General features: G+C 45.2%; 29 non-coding genes across 29 annotated transcripts; all 29 read right to left on the reverse strand.

Moving 5' to 3' along the window:
- Window positions 1-70: 70 nt before the first annotated feature.
- On the reverse strand, window positions 71-164 carry trnai-uau (transfer RNA isoleucine (anticodon UAU)). Its single transcript has 2 exons — window positions 127-164; window positions 71-106 (listed from the first exon to the last, which is right to left on the reverse strand). It is a non-coding gene; the product is annotated as a tRNA-Ile (tRNA).
- A 421-nt stretch (window positions 165-585) lies between these two features.
- Window positions 586-679, reverse strand: trnai-uau (transfer RNA isoleucine (anticodon UAU)). The gene is made up of 2 exons: window positions 642-679; window positions 586-621 (listed from the first exon to the last, which is right to left on the reverse strand). It is a non-coding gene; the product is annotated as a tRNA-Ile (tRNA).
- A 421-nt stretch (window positions 680-1,100) lies between these two features.
- trnai-uau (transfer RNA isoleucine (anticodon UAU)) lies at window positions 1,101-1,194 on the reverse strand. The gene is made up of 2 exons: window positions 1,157-1,194; window positions 1,101-1,136 (listed from the first exon to the last, which is right to left on the reverse strand). It is a non-coding gene; the product is annotated as a tRNA-Ile (tRNA).
- Window positions 1,195-2,130: 936 nt separating this feature from the next.
- On the reverse strand, window positions 2,131-2,224 carry trnai-uau (transfer RNA isoleucine (anticodon UAU)). Its single transcript has 2 exons — window positions 2,187-2,224; window positions 2,131-2,166 (listed from the first exon to the last, which is right to left on the reverse strand). It is a non-coding gene; the product is annotated as a tRNA-Ile (tRNA).
- Window positions 2,225-2,645: 421 nt separating this feature from the next.
- On the reverse strand, window positions 2,646-2,739 carry trnai-uau (transfer RNA isoleucine (anticodon UAU)). The gene is made up of 2 exons: window positions 2,702-2,739; window positions 2,646-2,681 (listed from the first exon to the last, which is right to left on the reverse strand). It is a non-coding gene; the product is annotated as a tRNA-Ile (tRNA).
- Window positions 2,740-4,705: 1,966 nt separating this feature from the next.
- Window positions 4,706-4,799, reverse strand: trnai-uau (transfer RNA isoleucine (anticodon UAU)). The gene is made up of 2 exons: window positions 4,762-4,799; window positions 4,706-4,741 (listed from the first exon to the last, which is right to left on the reverse strand). It is a non-coding gene; the product is annotated as a tRNA-Ile (tRNA).
- A 936-nt stretch (window positions 4,800-5,735) lies between these two features.
- On the reverse strand, window positions 5,736-5,829 carry trnai-uau (transfer RNA isoleucine (anticodon UAU)). Its single transcript has 2 exons — window positions 5,792-5,829; window positions 5,736-5,771 (listed from the first exon to the last, which is right to left on the reverse strand). It is a non-coding gene; the product is annotated as a tRNA-Ile (tRNA).
- Window positions 5,830-6,250: 421 nt separating this feature from the next.
- trnai-uau (transfer RNA isoleucine (anticodon UAU)) lies at window positions 6,251-6,344 on the reverse strand. Its single transcript has 2 exons — window positions 6,307-6,344; window positions 6,251-6,286 (listed from the first exon to the last, which is right to left on the reverse strand). It is a non-coding gene; the product is annotated as a tRNA-Ile (tRNA).
- A 936-nt stretch (window positions 6,345-7,280) lies between these two features.
- On the reverse strand, window positions 7,281-7,374 carry trnai-uau (transfer RNA isoleucine (anticodon UAU)). Its single transcript has 2 exons — window positions 7,337-7,374; window positions 7,281-7,316 (listed from the first exon to the last, which is right to left on the reverse strand). It is a non-coding gene; the product is annotated as a tRNA-Ile (tRNA).
- Window positions 7,375-7,795: 421 nt separating this feature from the next.
- trnai-uau (transfer RNA isoleucine (anticodon UAU)) lies at window positions 7,796-7,889 on the reverse strand. The gene is made up of 2 exons: window positions 7,852-7,889; window positions 7,796-7,831 (listed from the first exon to the last, which is right to left on the reverse strand). It is a non-coding gene; the product is annotated as a tRNA-Ile (tRNA).
- Window positions 7,890-8,309: 420 nt separating this feature from the next.
- Window positions 8,310-8,403, reverse strand: trnai-uau (transfer RNA isoleucine (anticodon UAU)). The gene is made up of 2 exons: window positions 8,366-8,403; window positions 8,310-8,345 (listed from the first exon to the last, which is right to left on the reverse strand). It is a non-coding gene; the product is annotated as a tRNA-Ile (tRNA).
- A 421-nt stretch (window positions 8,404-8,824) lies between these two features.
- Window positions 8,825-8,918, reverse strand: trnai-uau (transfer RNA isoleucine (anticodon UAU)). Its single transcript has 2 exons — window positions 8,881-8,918; window positions 8,825-8,860 (listed from the first exon to the last, which is right to left on the reverse strand). It is a non-coding gene; the product is annotated as a tRNA-Ile (tRNA).
- Window positions 8,919-9,854: 936 nt separating this feature from the next.
- Window positions 9,855-9,948, reverse strand: trnai-uau (transfer RNA isoleucine (anticodon UAU)). The gene is made up of 2 exons: window positions 9,911-9,948; window positions 9,855-9,890 (listed from the first exon to the last, which is right to left on the reverse strand). It is a non-coding gene; the product is annotated as a tRNA-Ile (tRNA).
- Window positions 9,949-10,369: 421 nt separating this feature from the next.
- On the reverse strand, window positions 10,370-10,463 carry trnai-uau (transfer RNA isoleucine (anticodon UAU)). The gene is made up of 2 exons: window positions 10,426-10,463; window positions 10,370-10,405 (listed from the first exon to the last, which is right to left on the reverse strand). It is a non-coding gene; the product is annotated as a tRNA-Ile (tRNA).
- A 421-nt stretch (window positions 10,464-10,884) lies between these two features.
- trnai-uau (transfer RNA isoleucine (anticodon UAU)) lies at window positions 10,885-10,978 on the reverse strand. The gene is made up of 2 exons: window positions 10,941-10,978; window positions 10,885-10,920 (listed from the first exon to the last, which is right to left on the reverse strand). It is a non-coding gene; the product is annotated as a tRNA-Ile (tRNA).
- A 420-nt stretch (window positions 10,979-11,398) lies between these two features.
- trnai-uau (transfer RNA isoleucine (anticodon UAU)) lies at window positions 11,399-11,492 on the reverse strand. Its single transcript has 2 exons — window positions 11,455-11,492; window positions 11,399-11,434 (listed from the first exon to the last, which is right to left on the reverse strand). It is a non-coding gene; the product is annotated as a tRNA-Ile (tRNA).
- A 936-nt stretch (window positions 11,493-12,428) lies between these two features.
- On the reverse strand, window positions 12,429-12,522 carry trnai-uau (transfer RNA isoleucine (anticodon UAU)). Its single transcript has 2 exons — window positions 12,485-12,522; window positions 12,429-12,464 (listed from the first exon to the last, which is right to left on the reverse strand). It is a non-coding gene; the product is annotated as a tRNA-Ile (tRNA).
- Window positions 12,523-12,942: 420 nt separating this feature from the next.
- On the reverse strand, window positions 12,943-13,036 carry trnai-uau (transfer RNA isoleucine (anticodon UAU)). Its single transcript has 2 exons — window positions 12,999-13,036; window positions 12,943-12,978 (listed from the first exon to the last, which is right to left on the reverse strand). It is a non-coding gene; the product is annotated as a tRNA-Ile (tRNA).
- A 421-nt stretch (window positions 13,037-13,457) lies between these two features.
- On the reverse strand, window positions 13,458-13,551 carry trnai-uau (transfer RNA isoleucine (anticodon UAU)). Its single transcript has 2 exons — window positions 13,514-13,551; window positions 13,458-13,493 (listed from the first exon to the last, which is right to left on the reverse strand). It is a non-coding gene; the product is annotated as a tRNA-Ile (tRNA).
- A 937-nt stretch (window positions 13,552-14,488) lies between these two features.
- On the reverse strand, window positions 14,489-14,582 carry trnai-uau (transfer RNA isoleucine (anticodon UAU)). The gene is made up of 2 exons: window positions 14,545-14,582; window positions 14,489-14,524 (listed from the first exon to the last, which is right to left on the reverse strand). It is a non-coding gene; the product is annotated as a tRNA-Ile (tRNA).
- Window positions 14,583-15,008: 426 nt separating this feature from the next.
- Window positions 15,009-15,102, reverse strand: trnai-uau (transfer RNA isoleucine (anticodon UAU)). The gene is made up of 2 exons: window positions 15,065-15,102; window positions 15,009-15,044 (listed from the first exon to the last, which is right to left on the reverse strand). It is a non-coding gene; the product is annotated as a tRNA-Ile (tRNA).
- Window positions 15,103-15,526: 424 nt separating this feature from the next.
- Window positions 15,527-15,620, reverse strand: trnai-uau (transfer RNA isoleucine (anticodon UAU)). Its single transcript has 2 exons — window positions 15,583-15,620; window positions 15,527-15,562 (listed from the first exon to the last, which is right to left on the reverse strand). It is a non-coding gene; the product is annotated as a tRNA-Ile (tRNA).
- Window positions 15,621-16,041: 421 nt separating this feature from the next.
- Window positions 16,042-16,135, reverse strand: trnai-uau (transfer RNA isoleucine (anticodon UAU)). Its single transcript has 2 exons — window positions 16,098-16,135; window positions 16,042-16,077 (listed from the first exon to the last, which is right to left on the reverse strand). It is a non-coding gene; the product is annotated as a tRNA-Ile (tRNA).
- A 936-nt stretch (window positions 16,136-17,071) lies between these two features.
- trnai-uau (transfer RNA isoleucine (anticodon UAU)) lies at window positions 17,072-17,165 on the reverse strand. The gene is made up of 2 exons: window positions 17,128-17,165; window positions 17,072-17,107 (listed from the first exon to the last, which is right to left on the reverse strand). It is a non-coding gene; the product is annotated as a tRNA-Ile (tRNA).
- Window positions 17,166-17,585: 420 nt separating this feature from the next.
- On the reverse strand, window positions 17,586-17,679 carry trnai-uau (transfer RNA isoleucine (anticodon UAU)). The gene is made up of 2 exons: window positions 17,642-17,679; window positions 17,586-17,621 (listed from the first exon to the last, which is right to left on the reverse strand). It is a non-coding gene; the product is annotated as a tRNA-Ile (tRNA).
- A 421-nt stretch (window positions 17,680-18,100) lies between these two features.
- trnai-uau (transfer RNA isoleucine (anticodon UAU)) lies at window positions 18,101-18,194 on the reverse strand. Its single transcript has 2 exons — window positions 18,157-18,194; window positions 18,101-18,136 (listed from the first exon to the last, which is right to left on the reverse strand). It is a non-coding gene; the product is annotated as a tRNA-Ile (tRNA).
- A 936-nt stretch (window positions 18,195-19,130) lies between these two features.
- On the reverse strand, window positions 19,131-19,224 carry trnai-uau (transfer RNA isoleucine (anticodon UAU)). The gene is made up of 2 exons: window positions 19,187-19,224; window positions 19,131-19,166 (listed from the first exon to the last, which is right to left on the reverse strand). It is a non-coding gene; the product is annotated as a tRNA-Ile (tRNA).
- Window positions 19,225-19,645: 421 nt separating this feature from the next.
- Window positions 19,646-19,739, reverse strand: trnai-uau (transfer RNA isoleucine (anticodon UAU)). The gene is made up of 2 exons: window positions 19,702-19,739; window positions 19,646-19,681 (listed from the first exon to the last, which is right to left on the reverse strand). It is a non-coding gene; the product is annotated as a tRNA-Ile (tRNA).
- A 421-nt stretch (window positions 19,740-20,160) lies between these two features.
- trnai-uau (transfer RNA isoleucine (anticodon UAU)) lies at window positions 20,161-20,254 on the reverse strand. Its single transcript has 2 exons — window positions 20,217-20,254; window positions 20,161-20,196 (listed from the first exon to the last, which is right to left on the reverse strand). It is a non-coding gene; the product is annotated as a tRNA-Ile (tRNA).
- Between the last annotated feature and the right edge of the window lie 74 nt (window positions 20,255-20,328).

The raw sequence follows: 20,328 nt of genomic DNA on the forward strand, positions 1-20,328 counted from the left end.
CCGAAATGGTGTGATATAAGCTCCTTTTCTGGACAAGAACTAGACTGGCAGAAAGTTTAAGAAACAAACTTGCTCCTGGTGAGGCTCGAACTCACAACCTCGGCATTGCTTCGCTGCATACTGCTGTATAAGTACCACGCGCTAACCGATTGCGCCACAGGAGCCACGCAAAGCACTCTACCTGATCACCAATTTTTGCACAAACTAGCTGTCAAATTTTCAGTCCAAGTCAGTACCACAATTGAGCTGTCTGGCTACCTCAGTCGGTAGAGCATGAGGCTCTTAATCTCAGAGTCGTAGTTTTGAGAAACACTTTGGGTATTTCTTTTTGAGCCGAAGCACCAACTCACTTTGCAAACAGCCATCCACCTGGACTTTCGAGCAGGCTTGCCACCCTGCATTGGTAACTTGTCAGGCTTAGCTGGTGATACAGGAGAATATGAGTTTGAATCCTTGCTGTGCTGGCACTCTAAGCTGTTATCTAAATATCATACCATTTCCTTGTAAATAATCCTCCTAAATGGAGTGAAAAAAGCTCCTTTTCTGGAGAAGAAATTGACAGGCCGAAAGTTCAAGAAACAAACTAGCTCCAGGTGAGGCTCGAACTCACAACCTCGGCATTTCCTCGCTGCATACTGCTGTATAAGTACCACGCGCTAACCGATTGCGCCACAGGAGCCATGCAAAGCACTCTACCTGATCACCAATTTTTGCACAAACTAGCTGTACAATTTTTGGTCCAAGTCAGTACCACAATTGAGCTGTATGGCTACCTCAAGCGGTAGAATAAGAGGCACTTAATCTCAGAGTCGTAGTTTTGAGAAACACTTTGGGTATTTCTTTTTGAGCCGAAGCACCAACTCACTTTGCAAACAGCCATCCACCTGGACTTTCGAGCAGGCTTGCCACCCTGCATTGCTAACTTGTCAGGCTTAGCTGGTGATACAGGAGAATATGGGTTTGAATCCTTGCTGTGCTGGCACTCTAACCTGTTATCTCAATAACATACCATTTACTTGTAAAACGTCCTCCTAAATGGAGTGATATAAGCTCCTTTTCTGGACAAGAACTAGACTGGCAGAAAGTTTAAGAAACAAACTTGCTCCTGGTGAGGCTCGAACTCACAACCTCGGCATTGCTTCGCTGCATACTGCTGTATAAGTACCACGCGCTAACCGATTGCGCCACAAGAGCCACGCAAAGCACTCTACCTGATCACCAATTTTTGCACAAACTAGCTGTACAATTTTCGGTCCAAGTCAGTACCACAATTGAGCTGTATGGTTACCTCAAGCGGTAGAATAAGAGGCACTTAATCTCAGAGTCGTAGTTTGGAGAAACACTTTGGGTATTTCTTTTTGAGCCGAAGCACCAACTCACTTTGCAAACAGCCATCCACCTGGACTTTCGAGCAGGCTTGCCACCCTGCATTGCTAACTTGTCAGGCTTAGCTGGTGATACAGGAGAATATGGGTTTGAATCCTTGCTGTGCTGGCACTCTAACCTGTTATCCCAATAACATACCATTTACTTGTAAAACGTCCTCCTAAATGGTGTGATATAAGCTCCTTTTCTGGACAAGAAATAGACAGGCAGAAAGTTTAAGAAACAAACTCGCTCCTGGTGAGGCTCGAACTCATAACCTAGTCATTGCTTCGCTGCATACTGCTGTATAAGCACCACGCGCTAACCGATTGCACTACAGGAGCCAAGCAAAGCACTCTACCTGATCACCAATTTTTGCACAAACTAGCTGTAAAATCTTCAGTCCAAGTCAGTACCACAATTGAGCTGTCTGGCTACCTCAGTCGGTAGAGCACGAGGCTCTTGATCTCAGAGTCGTAGTTTTGAGAAACACTTTGGGTATTTCTTTTTGAGCCGAAGCACCAACTCACTTTGCAAACAGCCATCCACCTGGACTTTCGAGCAGGCTTGCCACCCTGCATTGCTAACCTGTCAGCCTTAGCTGGTGATACAGGAGAATATGGGTTTGAATCCTTGCTGTGCTGGCACTCTAACCTGTTATCTAAATAACATACCATTTACTTGTAAAACGTCCTCCTAAATGGAGTGATATAAGCTCCTTTTCTGGACAAGAACTAGACTGGCAGAAAGTTTAAGAAACAAACTTGCTCCTGGTGAAGCTCGAACTCACAACCTCGGCATTGCTTCGCTGCATACTGCTGTATAAGTACCACGCGCTAACCAATTGCGCCACAAGAGCCACGCAAAGCACTCTACCTGATCACCAATTTTTGCACAAACTAGCTGTACAATTTTCGGTCCAAGTCAGTACCACAATTGAGCTGTATGGTTACCTCAAGCGGTAGAATAAGAGGCACTTAATCTCAGAGTCGTAGTTTTGAGAAACACTTTGGGTATTTCTTTTTGAGCCGAAGCACCAACTCACTTTGCAAACAACCATCCACCTGGACTTTCGAGCAGGCTTGCCACCCTGCATTGCTAACTTGTCAGGCTTAGCTGGTGATACAGGAGAATATGGGTTTGAATCCTTGCTGTGCTGGCACTCTAACCTGTTATCCCAATAACATACCATTTACTTGTAAAACGTCCTCCTAAATGGAGTGATATAAGCTCCTTTTCTGGACAAGAAATAGACAGGCAGAAAGTTTAAGAAACAAACTTGCTCCTGGTGAGGCTCGAACGCACAACCTCGGCATTGCTTCGCTGCATACTGCTGTATAAGTACCACGCGCTAACCGATTGCGCCACAGGAGCCACGCAAAGCACTCTACCTGATCACCAATTTTTGCACAAACTAGCTGTCAAATTTTCAGTCCAAGTCAGTACCACAATTGAGCTGTATGGCTACCTCAAGCGGTAGAATAAGAGGCACTTAATCTCAGAGTCGTAGTTTTGAGAAACACTTTGGGTATTTCTTTTTGAGCCGAAGCACCAACTCACTTTGCAAACAGCCATCCACCTGGACTTTCGAGCAGGCTTGCCACCCTGCATTGCTAACTTGTCAGGCTTAGCTGGTGATACAGGAGAATATGGGTTTGAATCCTTGCTGTGCTGGCACTCTAACCTGTTATCCCAATAACATACCATTTACTTGTAAAACGTCCTCCTAAATGGAGTGATATAAGCTCCTTTTCTGGACAAGAAATAGACAGGCGGAAAGTTTAAGAAACAAACTCGCTCCTGGTGAGGCTCGAACTCATAACCTAGTCATTGCTTCGCTGCATACTGCTGTATAAGCACCACGCGCTAACCGATTGCACCACAGGAGCCAAGCAAAGCACTCTACCTGATCACCAATTTTTGCACAAACTAGCTGTAAAATTTTCAGTCCAAGTCAGTACCACAATTGAGCTGTCTGGCTACCTCAGTCGGTAGAGCATGAGGCTCTTAATCTCTGAGTCGTAGTTTTGAGAAACACTTTGGGTATTTCTTTTTGAGCCGAAGCACCAACTCACTTTGCAAACAGCCATCCACCTGGACTTTCGAGCAGGCTTGCCACCCTGCATTGCTAACTTGTCAGGCTTAGCTGGTGATACAGGAGAATATGGGTTTGAATCCTTGCTGTGCTGGCACTCTAACCTGTTATCCCAATAACATACCATTTACTTGTAAAACGTCCTCCTAAATGGAGTGATATAAGCTCCTTTTCTGGACAAGAAATAGACAGGCGGAAAGTTTAAGAAACAAACTCGCTCCTGGTGAGGCTCGAACTCATAACCTAGTCATTGCTTCGCTGCATACTGCTGTATAAGCACCACGCGCTAACCGATTGCACCACAGGAGCCAAGCAAAGCACTCTACCTGATCACCAATTTTTGCACAAACTAGCTGTAAAATTTTCAGTCCAAGTCAGTACCACAATTGAGCTGTCTGGCTACCTCAGTCGGTAGAGCATGAGGCTCTTAATCTCAGAGTCGTAGTTTTGAGAAACACTTTGGGTATTTATTTTTGAGCCGAAGCACCAACTCACTTTGCAAACAGCCATCCACCTGGACTTTCAAGCAGGCTTGCCACCCTGCATTGCTAACTTGTCAGGCTTAGCTGGTGATACAGGAGAATATGGGTTTGAATCCTTGCTGTGCTGGCACTCTAACTTGTTATCTAAATAACATACCATTTACTTGTAAAACATCCTCCTAAATGGAGTGAAATAAGCTCCTTTTCTGGACAAGAACTAGACAGGCAGAAAGTTTAAGAAACAAACTTTCTCCTGGTGAGGCTCGAACTCACAACCTCGGCATTGCTTCGCTGCATACTGCTGTATAAGCACCACGCGCTAACCGATTGCACCACAGGAGCCAAGCAAAGCACTCTACCTGATCACCAATTTTTGCACAAACTAGCTGTCAAATTTTCAGTCCAAGTCAGTACCACAATTGAGCTGTCTGGCTACCTCAGTCGGTAGAGCATGAGGCTCTTAATCTCAGAGTCGTAGTTTTGAGAAACACTTTGGGTATTTCTTTTTGAGCCGAAGCACCAACTCACTTTGCAAACAGCCATCCACCTGGACTTTCGAGCAGGCTTGCCACCCTGCATTGGTAACTTGTCAGGCTTAGCTGGTGATACAGGAGAATATGAGTTTGAATCCTTGCTGTGCTGGCACTCTAAGCTGTTATCTAAATATCATACCATTTACTTGTAAATAATCCTCCTAAATGGAGTGAAAAAAGCTCCTTTTCTGGACAAGAAATTGACAGGCCGAAAGTTCAAGAAAGAAACTTGCTCCTGGTGAGGCTCGAACTCACAACCTCGGCATTGCCTCGCTGCATACTGCTGTATAAGTACCACGCGCTAACCGATTGCGCCACAGGAGCCATGCAAAGCACTCTACCTGATCACCAATTTTTGCACAAACTAGCTGTACAATTTTTGGTCCAAGTCAGTACCACAATTGAGCTGTATGGCTACCTCAAGCGGTAGAATAAGAGGCACTTAATCTAGGAGTCGTAGTTTTGAGAAACACTTTGGGTATTTCTTTTTGAGCCGAAGCACCAACTCACTTTGCAAACAGCCATCCACCTGGACTTTCGAGCAGGCTTGCCACCCTGCATTGCTAACTTGTCAGGCTTAGCTGGTGATACAGGAGAATATGGGTTTGAATCCTTGCTGTGCTGGCACTCTAACCTGTTATCCCAATAACATACCATTTACTTGTAAAACGTCCTCCTAAATGGAGTGATATAAGCTCCTTTTCTGGACAAGAAATAGACAGGCGGAAAGTTTAAGAAACAAACTCGCTCCTGGTGAGGCTCGAACTCATAACCTAGTCATTGCTTCGCTGCATACTGCTGTATAAGCACCACGCGCTAACCGATTGCACCACAGGAGCCAAGCAAAGCACTCTACCTGATCACCAATTTTTGCACAAACTAGCTGTAAAATTTTCAGTCCAAGTCAGTACCACAATTGAGCTGTCTGGCTACCTCAGTCGGTAGAGCATGAGGCTCTTAATCTCAGAGTCGTAGTTTTGAGAAACACTTTCTGTATTTATTTTTGAGCCGAAGCACCAACTCACTTTGCAAACAGCCATCCACCTGGACTTTCAAGCAGGCTTGCCACCCTGCATTGCTAACTTGTCAGGCTTAGCTGGTGATACAGGAGAATATGGGTTTGAATCCTTGCTGTGCTGGCACTCTAACTTGTTATCTAAATAACATACCATTTACTTGTAAAACATCCTCCTAAATGGAGTGAAATAAGCTCCTTTTCTGGACAAGAACTAGACAGGCAGAATGTTTAAGAAACAAACTTGCTCCTGGTGAGGCTCGAACTCACAACCTCGGCATTGCTTCGCTGCATACTGCTGTATAAGTACCACGCGTTAACCGATTGCGCCACAGGAGCCACGCAAAGCACTCTACCTGATCACCAATTTTTGCACAAACTAGCTGTCAAATTTTCAGTCCAAGTCAGTACCACAATTGAGCTGTCTGGCTACCTCAGTCGGTAGAGCATGAGGCTCTTAATCTCAGAGTCGTAGTTTTGAGAAACACTTTGGGTATTTCTTTTTGAGCCGAAGCACCAACTCACTTTGCAAACAGCCATCCACCTGGACTTTCGAGCAGGCTTGCCACCCTGCATTGGTAACTTGTCAGGCTTAGCTGGTGATACAGGAGAATATGAGTTTGAATCCTTGCTGTGCTGGCACTCTAAGCTGTTATCTAAATATCATACCATTTACTTGTAAATAATCCTCCTAAATGGAGTGAAAAAAGCTCCTTTTCTGGACAAGAAATTGACAGGCCGAAAGTTCAAGAAAGAAACTTGCTCCTGGTGAGGCTCGAACTCACAACCTCGGCATTGCCTCGCTGCATACTGCTGTATAAGTACCACGCGCTAACCGATTGCGCCACAGGAGCCATGCAAAGCACTCTACCTGATCACCAATTTTTGCACAAACTAGCTGTACAATTTTTGGTCCAAGTCAGTACCACAATTGAGCTGTATGGCTACCTCAAGCGGTAGAATAAGAGGCACTTAATCTCAGAGTCGTAGTTTTGAGAAACACTTTGGGTATTTCTTTTTGAGCCGAAGCACCAACTCACTTTGCAAACAGCCATCCACCTGGACTTTCGAGCAGGCTTGCCACCCTGCATTGCTAACTTGTCAGGCTTAGCTGGTGATACAGGAGAATATGGGTTTGAATCCTTGCTGTGCTGGCACTCTAACCTGTTATCCCAATAACATACCATTTACTTGTAAAACGTCCTCCTAAATGGAGTGATATAAGCTCCTTTTCTGGACAAGAAATAGACAGGCGGAAAGTTTAAGAAACAAACTCGCTCCTGGTGAGGCTCGAACTCATAACCTAGTCATTGCTTCGCTGCATACTGCTGTATAAGCACCACGCGCTAACTGATTGCACCACAGGAGCCAAGCAAAGCACTCTACCTGATCACCAATTTTTGCACAAACTAGCTGTAAAATTTTCAGTCCAAGTCAGTACCACAATTGAGCTGTCTGGCTACCTCAGTCGGTAGAGCACGAGGCTCTTGATCTCTGAGTCGTAGTTTTGAGAAACACTTTGGGTATTTCTTTTTGAGCCGAAGCACCAACTCACTTTGCAAACAGCCATCCACCTGGACTTTCGAGCAGGCTTGCCACCCTGCATTGCTAACCTGTCAGCCTTAGCTGGTGATACAGGAGAATATGGGTTTGAATCCTTGCTGTGCTGGCACTCTAACCTGTTATCTCAATAACATACCATTTACTTGTAAAACGTCCTCCTAAATGGAGTGATATAAGCTCCTTTTCTGGACAAGAAGTAGACTGGCAGAAAGTTTAAGAAAAAAACTTGCTCCTGGTGAGGCTCGAACTCACAACCTCGGCATTGCTTCGCTGCATACTGCTGTATAAGTACCACGCGCTAACCGATTGCGCCACAAGAGCCACGCAAAGCACTCTACCTGATCACCAATTTTTGCACAAACTAGCTGTCAAATTTTCAGTCCAAGTCAGTACCACAATTGAGCTGTCTGGCTACCTCAGTCGGTAGAGCATGAGGCTCTTAATCTCAGAGTCGTAGTTTTGAGAAACACTTTGGGTATTTCTTTTTGAGCCGAAGCACCAACTCACTTTGCAAACAGCCATCCACCTGGACTTTCGAGCAGGCTTGCCACCCTGCATTGGTAACTTGTCAGGCTTAGCTGGTGATACAGGAGAATATGAGTTTGAATCCTTGCTGTGCTGGCACTCTAAGCTGTTATCTAAATATCATACCATTTACTTGTAAAACATCCTCCTAAATGGAGTGAAATAAGCTCCTTTTCTGGAGAAGAAATAGACAGGCAGAATGTTTAAGAAACAAATTTGCTACTGGTGAGGGTCGAACTCAGAACCTCGGCATTGCTTCGCTGCATACTGCTTTATAAGTACCACGCGCTAACCGATTGCGCCACAGGAGCCATGCAAAGCACTCTACCTGATCACCAATTTTTGCACAAACTAGCTGTAAAATTTTCGGTCCAAGTCAGTTCCACAATTGAGCTGTCTGGCTACCTCAGTCGGTAGAGCACGAGGCTCTTGATCTCTGAGTCGTAGTTTTGAGAAACACTTTGGGTATTTCTTTTTGAGCCGAAGCACCAACTCACTTTGCAAACAGCCATCCACCTGGACTTTCGAGCAGGCTTGCCACCCTGCATTGCTAACCTGTCAGCCTTAGCTGGTGATACAGGAGAATATGGGTTTGAATCCTTGCTGTGCTGGCACTCTAACCTGTTATCTCAATAACATACCATTTACTTGTAAACGTCCTCCTAAATGGAGTGATATAAGCTCCTTTTCTGGAAAAGAACTAGACTGGCAGAAAGTTTAAGAAACAAACTTGCTCCTGGTGAGGCTCGAACTCACAACCTCGGCATTGCTTCGCTGCATACCGCTGTATAAGTACCACGCGCTAACCGATTGCACCACAGGAGCCATGCAAAGCACTCTACCTGATCACCAATTTTTGCACAAACTAGCTGTAAAATTTTCGGTCCAAGTCAGTTCGACAATTGAGCTGTCTGGCTACCTCAGTCGATAGAGCACGAGGCTCTTGATCTCAGAGTCATAGTTTTGAGAAACACTTTGGGTATTTATTTTTGAGCCGAAGCACCAACTCACTTTGCAAACAGCCATCCACCTGGACTTTCGAGCAGGCTTGCCACCCTGCATTGCTAACCTGTCAGCCTTAGCTGGTGATACAGGAGAATATGGGTTTGAATCCTTGCTGTGCTGGCACTCTAAGCTGTTATCTAAATAACATACCATTTACTTGTAAATAATCCTCCTAAATGGAGTGAAAAAAGCTCCTTTTCTGGACAAGAAATTGACAGTCCGAAAGTTCAAGAATGATACTTGCTCCTGGTGAGGCTCGAACTCACAACCTCGGCATTGCCTCGCTGAATACTGCTGTATAAGTACCACGCACTAACCGATTGCGCCACAGGAGCCATGCAAAGCACTCTACCTGATCACCAATTTTTGCACAAACTAGCTGTACAATTTTCGGTCCAAGTCAGTACCACAATTGAGCTGTATGGTTACCTCAAGCGGTAGAATAAGAGGCACTTAATCTCAGAGTCGTAATTTTGAGAAACACTTTGGGTATTTCTTTTTGAGCCGAAGCACCAACTCACTTTGCAAACAGCCATCCACCTGGACTTTCGAGCAGGCTTGCCACCCTGCATTGCTAACTTGTCAGGCTTAGCTGGTGATACAGGAGAATATGGGTTTGAATCCTTGCTGTGCTGGCACTCTAACCTGTTATCCCAATAACATACCATTTACTTGTAAAACGTCCTCCTAAATGGAGTGATATAAGCTCCTTTTCTGGACAAGAAATAGACAGGCAGAAAGTTTAAGAAACAAACTCGCTCCTGGTGAGGCTGGAACTCATAACCTAGTCATTGCTTCGCTGCATACTGCTTTATAAGTACCACGCGCTCACCGATTGCGCCACAGGAGCCATGCAGGGCACTCTACCTGATCACCAATTTTTGCACAAACTAGCTGTAAAATTTTCGGTCCAAGTCAGTTCGACAATTGAGCTGTCTGGCTACCTCAGTCGGTAGAGCACGAGGCTCTTGATCTCAGAGTCATAGTTTTGAGAAACACTTTGGGTATTTCTTTTTGAGCCGAAGCACCAACTCACTTTGCAAACAGCCATCCACCTGGACTTTCGAGCAGGCTTGCCACCCTGCATTGCTAACCTGTCAGCCTTAGCTGGTGATACAGGAGAATATGGGTTTGAATCCTTGCTGTGCTGGCACTCTAACCTGTTATCTCAATAACATACCATTTACTTGTAAAACATCCTCCTAAATTGAGTGATATAAGCTCCTTTTCTGGACAAGAACTAGACAGGCAGAAAGTTTAAGAAACAAACTTGCTCCTGGTGAGGCTCGAACTCACAACCTCGGCATTGCTTCGCTGCATACTGCTGTATAAGTACCACGCGCTAACCGATTGCGCCACAGGAGCCACGCAAAGCACTCTACCTGATCACCAATTTTTGCACAAACTAGCTGTCAAATTTTCAGTCCAAGTCAGTACCACAATTGAGCTGTCTGGCTACCTCAGTCGGTAGAGCATGAGGCTCTTAATCTCAGAGTCGTAGTTTTGAGAAACACTTTGGGTATTTCTTTTTGAGCCGAAGCACCAACTCACTTTGCAAACAGCCATCCACCTGGACTTTGGAGCAGGCTTGCCACCCTGCATTGCTAACTTGTCAGGCTTAGCTGGTGATACAGGAGAATATGAGTTTGAATCCTTGCTGTGCTGGCACTCTAAGCTGTTATCTAAATATCATACCATTTACTTGTAAATAATCCTCCTAAATGGAGTGAAAAAAGCTCCTTTTCTGGACAAGAAATTGACAGGCCGAAAGTTCAAGAAAGAAACTTACTCCTGGTGAGGCTCGAACTCACAACCTCGGCATTGCCTCGCTGCATACTGCTGTATAAGTACCACGCGCTAACCGATTGCGCCACAGGAGCCATGCAAAGCACTCTACCTGATCACCAATTTTTGCACAAACTAGCTGTACAATTTTTGGTCCAAGTCAGTACCACAATTGAGCTGTATGGCTACCTCAAGCGGTAGAATAAGAGGCACTTAATCTCAGAGTCGTAGTTTTGAGAAACACTTTGGGTATTTCTTTTTGAGCCGAAGCACCAACTCACTTTGCAAACAGCCATCCACCTGGACTTTCGAGCAGGCTTGCCACCCTGCATTGCTAACCTGTCAGCCTTAGCTGGTGATACAGGAGAATATGGGTTTGAATCCTTGCTGTGCTGGCACTCTAAGCTGTTATCTAAATAACATACCATTTACTTGTAAATAATCCTCCTAAATGGAGTGAAAAAAGCTCCTTTTCTGGACAAGAAATTGACAGACCGAAAGTTCAAGAAAGAAATTTGCTCCTGGTGAGGCTCGAACTCACAACCTCGGCATTGCCACACTGCATACTGCTGTATAAGTACCACGCGCTAACCGATTGCGCCACAGGAGCCATGCAAAGCACTCTACCTGATCACCAATTTTTGCACAAACTAGCTGTAAAATTTTCGGTCCAAGTCAGTTCCACAATTGAGCTGTCTGGCTACCTCAGTCGGTAGAGCACGAGGCTCTTGATCTCTGAGTCGTAGTTTTGAGAAACACTTTGGGTATTTCTTTTTGAGCCGAAGCACCAACTCACTTTGCAAACAGCCATCCACCTGGACTTTCGAGCAGGCTTGCCACCCTGCATTGCTAACCTGTCAGCCTTAGCTGGTGATACAGGAGAATATGGGTTTGAATCCTTGCTGTGCTGGCACTCTAACCTGTTATCTCAATAACATACCATTTACTTGTAAACGTCCTCCTAAATGGAGTGATATAAGCTCCTTTTCTGGAAAAGAACTAGACTGGCAGAAAGTTTAAGAAACAAACTTGCTCCTGGTGAGGCTCGAACTCACAACCTCGGCATTGCTTCGCTGCATACCGCTGTATAAGTACCACGCGCTAACCGATTGCACCACAGGAGCCATGCAAAGCACTCTACCTGATCACCAATTTTTGCACAAACTAGCTGTAAAATTTTCGGTCCAAGTCAGTTCGACAATTGAGCTGTCTGGCTACCTCAGTCGGTAGAGCATGAGGCTCTTAATCTCAGAGTCGTAGTTTTGAGAAACACTTTGGGTATTTCTTTTTGAGCCGAAGCACCAACTCACTTTGCAAACAGCCATCCACCTGGACTTTGGAGCAGGCTTGCCACCCTGCATTGCTAACTTGTCAGGCTTAGCTGGTGATACAGGAGAATATGAGTTTGAATCCTTGCTGTGCTGGCACTCTAAGCTGTTATCTAAATAACATACCATTTACTTGTAAATAATCCTCCTAAATGGAGTGAAAAAAGCTCCTTTTCTGGACAAGAAATTGACAGTCCGAAAGTTCAAGAATGATACTTGCTCCTGGTGAGGCTCGAACTCACAACCTCGGCATTGCCTCCCTGCATACTGCTGTATTAGTACCACGCGCTAACCGATTGCGCCACAAGAGCCACGCAAAGCACTCTACCTGATCACCAATTTTTGCACAAACTAGCTGTCAAATTTTCAGTCCAAGTCAGTACCACAATTGAGCTGTCTGGCTACCTTAGTCGGTAGAGCATGAGGCTCTTAATCTCAGAGTCGTAGTTTTGAGAAACACTTTGGGTATTTCTTTTTGAGCCGAAGCACCAACTCACTTTGCAAACAGCCATCCACCTGCACTTTCGAGCAGGCTTGCCACCCTGCATTGCTAACCTGTCAGCCTTAGCTGGTGATACAGGAGAATATGGGTTTGAATCCTTGCTGTGCTGGCAATCTAAGCTGTTATCTAAATAACATACCATTTACTTGTAAATAATCCTCCTAAATGGAGTGAAAAAAGCTCCTTTTCTGGACAAGAAATTGACAGACCGAAAGTTCAAGAAAGAAACTTGCTCCTGGTGAGGCTCGAACTCACAACCTCGGCATTGCCTCGCTGCATACTGCTGTATAAGTACCACGCGCTAACCGATTGCGCCACAGGAGCCATGCAAAGCACTCTACCTGATCACCAATTTTTGCACAAACTAGCTGTAAAATTTTCGGTCCAAGTCAGTTCCACAATTGAGCTGTCTGGCTACCTCAGTCGGTAGAGCACGAGGCTCTTGATCTCTGAGTCGTAGTTTTGAGAAACACTTTGGGTATTTCTTTTTGAGCCGAAGCACCAACTCACTTTGCAAACAGCCATCCACCTGGACTTTCGAGCAGGCTTGCCACCATGCATTACTAATCTGTCAACCTTAGCTGGTGATACAGGAGAATATGGGTTTGAATCCTTGCTGTGCTGGCACTCTAACCTGTTATCTCAATAACATACCATTTACTTGTAAACGTCCTCCTAAATGGAGTGATATAAGCTCCTTTTCTGGAAAAGAACTAGACTGGCAGAAAGTTTAAGAAACAAACTTGCTCCTGGTGAGGCTCGAACTCACAACCTCGGCATTGCTTCGCTGCATACCGCTGTATAAGTACCACGCGCTAACCGATTGCACCACAGGAGCCATGCAAAGCACTCTACCTGATCACCAATTTTTGCACAAACTAGCTGTAAAATTTTCGGTCCAAGTCAGTTCGACAATTGAGCTGTCTGGCTACCTCAGTCGATAGAGCACGAGGCTCTTGATCTCAGAGTCATAGTTTTGAGAAACACTTTGGGTATTTATTTTTGAGCCGAAGCACCAACTCACTTTGCAAACAGCCATCCACCTGGACTTTCGAGCAGGCTTGCCACCCTGCATTGCTAACCTGTCAGCCTTAGCTGGTGATACAGGAGAATATGGGTTTGAATCCTTGCTGTGCTGGCACTCTAAGCTGTTATCTAAATAACATACCATTTACTTGTAAATAATCCTCCTAAATGGAGTGAAAAAAGCTCCTTTTCTGGACAAGAAATTGACAGTCCGAAAGTTCAAGAATGATACTTGCTCCTGGTGAGGCTCGAACTCACAACCTCGGCATTGCCTCGCTGAATACTGCTGTATAAGTACCACGCACTAACCGATTGCGCCACAGGAGCCATGCAAAGCACTCTACCTGATCACCAATTTTTGCACAAACTAGCTGTACAATTTTCGGTCCAAGTCAGTACCACAATTGAGCTGTATGGTTACCTCAAGCGGTAGAATAAGAGGCACTTAATCTCAGAGTCGTAATTTTGAGAAACACTTTGGGTATTTCTTTTTGAGCCGAAGCACCAACTCACTTTGCAAACAGCCATCCACCTGGACTTTCGAGCAGGCTTGCCACCCTGCATTGCTAACTTGTCAGGCTTAGCTGGTGATACAGGAGAATATGGGTTTGAATCCTTGCTGTGCTGGCACTCTAACCTGTTATCCCAATAACATACCATTTACTTGTAAAACGTCCTCCTAAATGGAGTGATATAAGCTCCTTTTCTGGACAAGAAATAGACAGGCAGAAAGTTTAAGAAACAAACTCGCTCCTGGTGAGGCTGGAACTCATAACCTAGTCATTGCTTCGCTGCATACTGCTTTATAAGTACCACGCGCTCACCGATTGCGCCACAGGAGCCACGCAAAGCACTCTACCTGATCACCAATTTTTGCACAAACTAGCTGTCAAATTTTCAGTCCAAGTCAGTACCACAATTGAGCTGTCTGGCTACCTCAGTCGGTAGAGCATGAGGCTCTTAATCTCAGAGTCGTAGTTTTGAGAAACACTTTGGGTATTTCTTTTTGAGCCGAAGCACCAACTCACTTTGCAAACAGCCATCCACCTGGACTTTGGAGCAGGCTTGCCACCCTGCATTGCTAACTTGTCAGGCTTAGCTGGTGATACAGGAGAATATGAGTTTGAATCCTTGCTGTGCTGGCACTCTAAGCTGTTATCTCAATATCATACCATTTACTTGTAAATACATCCTCCTAAATGGAGTGATATAAGCTCCTTTTCTGGACAAGAACTTGACAGGCCGAAAGTTCAAGAAAGAAACTTGCTCCTGGTGAGGCTCGAACTCACAACCTCGGCATTGCCTCGCTGCATACTGCTGTATAAGTACCACGCGCTAACCGATTGCGCCACAGGAGCCATGCAAAGCACTCTACCTGATCACCAATTTTTGCACAAACTAGCTGTACAATTTTTCGGTCCAAGTCAGTACCACAATTGAGCTGTCTGGCTACCTCAAGTCGGTAGAGCATAAGAGGCTCTTAATCTCAGAGTCGTAGTTTTGAGAAACACTTTGGGTATTTCTTTTTGAGCCGAAGCACCAACTCACTTTGCAAACAGCCATCCACCTGGACTTTCGAGCAGGCTTGCCACCCTGCATTGCTAACTTGTCAGGCTTAGCTGGTGATACAGGAGAATATGGGTTTGAATCCTTGCTGTGCTGGCACTCTAACCTGTTATCTCAATAACATACCATTTACTTGTAAATACGTCCTCCTAAATGGAGTGATATAAGCTCCTTTTCTGGACAAGAAATTGACAGGCCGAAAGTTCAAGAAACAAACTTGCTCCTGGTGAGGCTCGAACTCACAACCTCGGCATTGCCTCACTGCATACTGCTGTATAAGTACCACGCGCTAACCGATTGCGCCACAGGAGCCATGCAAAGCACTCTACCTGATCACCAAATTTTGCACAAACTAGCTGTACAATTTTCGGTCCAAGTCAGTACCACAATTGAGCTGTCTGGCTACCTCAAGTCGGTAGAGCATAAGAGGCTCTTAATCTCAGAGTCGTAGTTTTGAGAAACACTTTGGGTATTTCTTTTTGAGCCGAAGCACCAACTCACTTTGCAAACAGCCATCCACCTGGACTTTCGAGCAGGCTTGCCACCCTGCATTGCTAACTTGTCAGGCTTAGCTGGTGATACAGGAGAATATGGGTTTGAATCCTTGCTGTGCTGGCACTCTAACTTGTTATCTAAATAACATACCATTTACTTGTAAAACATCCTCCTAAATGGAGTGAAATAAGCTCCTTTTCTGGACAAGAAATAGACAGGCCGAAAGTTCAAGAAAGAAACTTGCTCCTGGTGAGGCTCGAACTCACAACCTCGGCATTGCCTCGCTGCACACTGCTGTATAAGTTCCACGCGCTAACCGATTGCGCCACAGGAGCCATGCAAAGCACTCTACCTGATCACCAATTTTTGCACAAACTAGCTGTACAATTTTCGGTCCAAGTCAGTACCACAATTGAGCTGTCTGGCTACCTCAGTCGGTAGAGCATGAGGCTCTTAATCTCAGAGTCGTAGTTTTGAGAAACACTTTGGGTATTTCTTTTTGAGCCGAAGCACCAACTCACTTTGCAAACAGCCATCCACCTGGACTTTCGAGCAGGCTTGCCACCCTGCATTGCTAACCTGTCAGCCTTAGCTGGTGATACAGGAGAATATGGGTTTGAATCCTTGCTGTGCTGGCACTCTAAGCTGTTATCTAAATAACATACCATTTACTTGTAAATAATCCTCCTAAATGGAGTGAAAAAAGCTCCTTTTCTGGACAAGAAATTGACAGACCGAAAGTTCAAGAAAGAAACTTGCTCCTGGTGAGGCTCGAACTCACAACCTCGGCATTGCCTCGCTGCGTACTGCTGTATAAGTACCACGCGCTAACCGATTGCGCCACAGGAGCCATGCAAACCACTCTACCTGATCACCAATTTTTGCACAAACTAGCTGTACAATTTTCGGTCCAAGTCAGTACCACAATTGAGCTGTATGGTTACCTCAAGCGGTAGAATAAGAGGCACTTAATCTCAGAGTCGTAGTTTTGAGAAACACTTTGGGTATTTCTTTTTGAGCCGAAGCACCAACTCACTTTGCAAACAGCCATCCACCTGGACTTTCGAGCAGGCTTGCCACCCTGCATTGCTAACCTGTCAGCCTTAGCTGGTGATACAGGAGAATATGGGTTTGAATCCTTGCTGTGCTGGCACTCTAAGCTGTTATCTAAATAACATACCATTTACTTGTAAATAATCCTCCTAAATGGAGTGAAAAAAGCTCCTTTTCTGGACAAGAAATTGACAGTCCGAAAGTTCAAGAATGATACTTGCTCCTGGTGAGGCTCGAACTCACAACCTCGGCATTGCCTCCCTGCATGCTGCTGTATTAGTACCACGCGCTAACCGATTGCGCCACAAGAGCCACGCAAAGCACTCTACCTGATCACCAATTTTTGCACAAACTAGCTGTCAAATTTTCAGTCCAAGTCAGTACCACAATTGAGCTGTCTGGCTACCTTAGTCGGTAGAGCATGAGGCTCTTAATCTCAGAGTCGTAGTTTTGAGAAACACTTTGGGTATTTCTTTTTGAGCCGAAGCACCAACTCACTTTGCAAACAGCCATCCACCTGCACTTTCGAGCAGGCTTGCCACCCTGCATTGCTAACCTGTCAGCCTTAGCTGGTGATACAGGAGAATATGGGTTTGAATCCTTGCTGTGCTGGCAATCTAAGCTGTTATCTAAATAACATACCATTTACTTGTAAATAATCCTCCTAAATGGAGTGAAAAAAGCTCCTTTTCTGGACAAGAAATTGACAGACCGAAAGTTCAAGAAAGAAACTTGCTCCTGGTGAGGCTCGAACTCACAACCTCGGCATTGCCTCGCTGCATACTGCTGTATAAGTACCACGCGCTAACCGATTGCGCCACAGGAGCCCTGCAAAGCACTCTACCTGATCACCAATTTTTGCACAAACTAGCTGTAAAATTTTCGGTCCAAGTCAGTTCCACAATTGAGCTGTCTGGCTACCTCAGTCGGTAGAGCACGAGGCTCTTGATCTCTGAGTCGTAGTTTTGAGAAACACTTTGGGTATTTCTTTTTGAGCCGAAGCACCAACTCACTTTGCAAACAGCCATCCACCTGGACTTTCGAGCAGGCTTGCCACCCTGCATTGCTAACCTGTCAGCCTTAGCTGGTGATACAGGAGAATATGGGTTTGAATCCTTGCTGTGCTGGCACTCTAACCTGTTATCTCAATAACATACCATTTACTTGTAAACGTCCTCCTAAATGGAGTGATATAAGCTCCTTTTCTGGAAAAGAACTAGACTGGCAGAAAGTTTAAGAAACAAACTTGCTCCTGGTGAGGCTCGAACTCACAACCTCGGCATTGCTTCGCTGCATACCGCTGTATAAGTACCACGCGCTAACCGATTGCACCACAGGAGCCATGCAAAGCACTCTACCTGATCACCAATTTTTGCACAAACTAGCTGTAAAATTTTCGGTCCAAGTCAGTTCGACAATTGAGCTGTCTGGCTACCTCAGTCGATAGAGCACGAGGCTCTTGATCTCAGAGTCATAGTTTTGAGAAACACTTTGGGTATTTATTTTTGAGCCGAAGCACCAACTCACTTTGCAAACAGCCATCCACCTGGACTTTCGAGCAGGCTTGCCACCCTGCATTGCTAACCTGTCAGCCTTAGCTGGTGATACAGGAGAATATGGGTTTGAATCCTTGCTGTGCTGGCACTCTAAGCTGTTATCTAAATAACATACCATTTACTTGTAAATAATCCTCCTAAATGGAGTGAAAAAAGCTCCTTTTCTGGACAAGAAATTGACAGTCCGAAAGTTCAAGAATGATACTTGCTCCTGGTGAGGCTCGAACTCACAACCTCGGCATTGCCTCGCTGAATACTGCTGTATAAGTACCACGCACTAACCGATTGCGCCACAGGAGCCATGCAAAGCACTCTACCTGATCACCAATTTTTGCACAAACTAGCTGTACAATTTTCGGTCCAAGTCAGTACCACAATTGAGCTGTATGGTTACCTCAAGCGGTAGAATAAGAGGCACTTAATCTCAGAGTCGTAATTTTGAGAAACACTTTGGGTATTTCTTTTTGAGCCGAAGCACCAACTCACTTTGCAAACAGCCATCCACCTGGACTTTCGAGCAGGCTTGCCACCCTGCATTGCTAACTTGTCAGGCTTAGCTGGTGATACAGGAGAATATGGGTTTGAATCCTTGCTGTGCTGGCACTCTAACCTGTTATCCCAATAACATACCATTTACTTGTAAAACGTCCTCCTAAATGGAGTGATATAAGCTCCTTTTCTGGACAAGAAATAGACAGGCAGAAAGTTTAAGAAACAAACTCGCTCCTGGTGAGGCTGGAACTCATAACCTAGTCATTGCTTCGCTGCATACTGCTTTATAAGTACCACGCGCTCACCGATTGCGCCACAGGAGCCATGCAGGGCACTCTACCTGATCACCAATTTTTGCACAAACTAGCTGTAAAATTTTCGGTCCAAGTCAGTTCGACAATTGAGCTGTCTGGCTACCTCAGTCGGTAGAGCACGAGGCTCTTGATCTCAGAGTCATAGTTTTGAGAAACACTTTGGGTATTTCTTTTTGAGCCGAAGCACCAACTCACTTTGCAAACAGCCATCCACCTGGACTTTCGAGCAGGCTTGCCTCCCTGCATTGCTAACCTGTCAGCCTTAGCTGGTGATACAGGAGAATATGGGTTTGAATCCTTGCTGTGCTGGCACTCTAACCTGTTATCTCAATAACATACCATTTACTTGTAAAACATCCTCCTAAATTGAGTGATATAAGCTCCTTTTCTGGACAAGAACTAGACAGGCAGAAAGTTTAAGAAACAAACTTGCTCCTGGTGAGGCTCGAACTCACAACCTCGGCATTGCTTCGCTGCATACTGCTGTATAAGTACCACGCGCTAACCGATTGCGCCACAGGAGCCACGCAAAGCACTCTACCTGATCACCAATTTTTGCACAAACTAGCTGTCAAATTTTCAGTCCAAGTCAGTACCACAATTGAGCTGTCTGGCTACCTCAGTCGGTAGAGCATGAGGCTCTTAATCTCAGAGTCGTAGTTTTGAGAAACACTTTGGGTATTTCTTTTTGAGCCGAAGCACCAACTCACTTTGCAAACAGCCATCCACCTGGACTTTGGAGCAGGCTTGCCACCCTGCATTGCTAACTTGTCAGGCTTAGCTGGTGATACAGGAGAATATGAGTTTGAATCCTTGCTGTGCTGGCACTCTAAGCTGTTATCTAAATATCATACCATTTACTTGTAAATAATCCTCCTAAATGGAGTGAAAAAAGCTCCTTTTCTGGACAAGAAATTGACAGGCCGAAAGTTCAAGAAAGAAACTTACTCCTGGTGAGGCTCGAACTCACAACCTCGGCATTGCCTCGCTGCATACTGCTGTATAAGTACCACGCGCTAACCGATTGCGCCACAGGAGCCATGCAAAGCACTCTACCTGATCACCAATTTTTGCACAAACTAGCTGTACAATTTTGGGTCCAAGTCAGTACCACAATTGAGCTGTATGGCTACCTCAAGCGGTAGAATAAGAGGCACTTAATCTCAGAGTCGTAGTTTTGAGAAACACTTTGGGTATTTCTTTTTGAGCCGAAGCACCAACTCACTTTGCAAACAGCCATCCACCTGGACTTTCGAGCAGGCTTGCCACCCTGCATTGCTAACTTGTCAGGCTTAGCTGGTGATACAGGAGAATATGGGTTTGAATCCTTGCTGTGCTGGCACTCTAACTTGTTATCTAAATAACATACCATTTACTTGTAAAACATCCTCCTAAATGGAGTGAAATAAGCTCCTTTTCTGGACAAGAAATAGACAGGCCGAAAGTTCAAGAAAGAAACTTGCTCCTGGTGAGGCTCGAACTCACAACCTCGGCATTGCCTCGCTGCACACTGCTGTATAAGTTCCACGCGCTAACCGATTGCGCCACAGGAGCCATGCAAAGCACTCTACCTGATCACCAATTTTTGCACAAACTAGCTGTACAATTTTCGGTCCAAGTCAGTACCA

The sequence above is a fragment of the Salvelinus fontinalis genome, chromosome 3, assembly GCF_029448725.1.
Source record: "Salvelinus fontinalis isolate EN_2023a chromosome 3, ASM2944872v1, whole genome shotgun sequence".
NCBI lineage: Eukaryota > Metazoa > Chordata > Actinopteri > Salmoniformes > Salmonidae > Salvelinus > Salvelinus fontinalis.